Source organism: Pelodiscus sinensis, chromosome 5, assembly GCF_052426305.1.
Source record: "Pelodiscus sinensis isolate ZL-2025 chromosome 5, ASM5242630v1, whole genome shotgun sequence".
NCBI lineage: Eukaryota > Metazoa > Chordata > Testudines > Trionychidae > Pelodiscus > Pelodiscus sinensis.
In genome coordinates this window covers 134,321,641-134,323,202 of record NC_143056.1, presented here as the reverse complement: position 1 = coordinate 134,323,202, position 1,562 = coordinate 134,321,641, and positions in this window count along the sequence as shown.

Below are 1,562 nucleotides of genomic sequence, written 5' to 3'. Positions count from 1 at the left end.
AGTGCCCAATCATCAATGGTTGGTCCTTGTTGGAGAAAACCCTGAAGACACCATTCCCATCAGTACCAAAGCAAGAAGGCAATTAAAAAACACAGGGGATTTACTTGAGTTGGTTATGACATCTCACGATTTGCCACAGCAAGCTGGCGATTTTTGGAGGCATCAGGCATAACTTCTGAACACTTGGGGCTGGTAACGCCATGGAAATTGGCGTCGTCCCTGGCTACTCCCAAGCTATGGAATCAGGGCAGCAGGATTTTGGCTTGGTGCGGACGCCAGGTGGAGGTTTGCCCGTGCAAGCGCTGCGTGAAAGCAAGCATCAGACTGAGAGCTGCTCGGGTGGACCTATCATCTCTCATGTAGCCCCATCTGCTTTAACCCTGCCCTGCAAGGGGGTTGTCCGTGGGTCTGGAGAAAAAAGGATTAAGTCCCAAGAAGAGGCGTCGGTCGGCTGGGCTGCCTGTGTGCCTGGGAAGGGCAGTCGACTCTACTGAAGGGTGGGTGCTCTAGGACCCAGGATTTCTGGGTTCTATCCCCAGTCCAGGGAGGCGAGTCGGGATGCTCCTGGAGATGAATGGGGGCTGGGGCAAGGGAACTGGACTACATTTCCCAAGAGGCCCTTTCTTACTACAACTCCCAGGAAGCCTTGGGTGGGATTTCCCCCTCCCCGCCTCTGGGTCTCCATGGGGGCTGTAGTCCAGTGTGGCTTTCCAGTCGTAACCGGGGGAGCGAAAAGACTCCAACCCCCATGAGGCCGTGCGCGGGCAGCTCCGCCATGTTAGTTGTAGTGCAGGAGGGCGCGAGGACTGCATTTCCCATGAGGCCTTGCCAGACATGAACCTGGCTGCACATTTGTGCGGTACGCGTCTCCCACCGCCCTGTGAGAACAAAGGGGGGGGGGTTCCCTTGGGTGGCGGCTCTCGAAACTACATCCCCCATCGGGCGTTGCGCCGCCAGCGCCCCGCGCCGCCATGACACTTGTAGTGCTCACATGCCCCCTGTCCCGCCTTGAGACGTGGGATTCGGGCAGCTGAGGAACTACCTTTCCCATGAGCCCTTGCTGTGCGCCGCCATGACAGTCGTAGTCAAAACACGGACATAAACAGACACCCTGGGGTGGGGACTATATCTCCCATAAGGCAACGCGAGCCCCCCTCCCCCTCGCGCTGCCATGGCGCTTACGGCCCAGGCACCCCCTCCCTTTCTTTCCCTCGCAGGAAAACGCAGGAGCTGGGAGGGGGGGGGGGTGTAACACAAACTACATCTCCCATGAGGCAGCGCGAGAGCCCGGCCTCCCTGCGCCGCCATGGCGTTTGTAGTCCAAACATTCCCCTCTTCCCCATAGGCATGAACGGGGCTGGGCGGGGGGACTCCATCTCCCAAGAGGCGTTGCGCGGGGCCGGCCGCCATGACCTTTGTAGTCCGCTCGCTCGGCGCCCGCCCCTGGGCGGGAGGGCGGCCCGGCGGCCGGGGAACTACGTCTCCCAGGAGGCCGCGCGCGGGCCGGGGCTGGCGGCGGGCCGCCATGATGGGTTTTGTGTGTTTGCGGGGCCGGGAGGGGG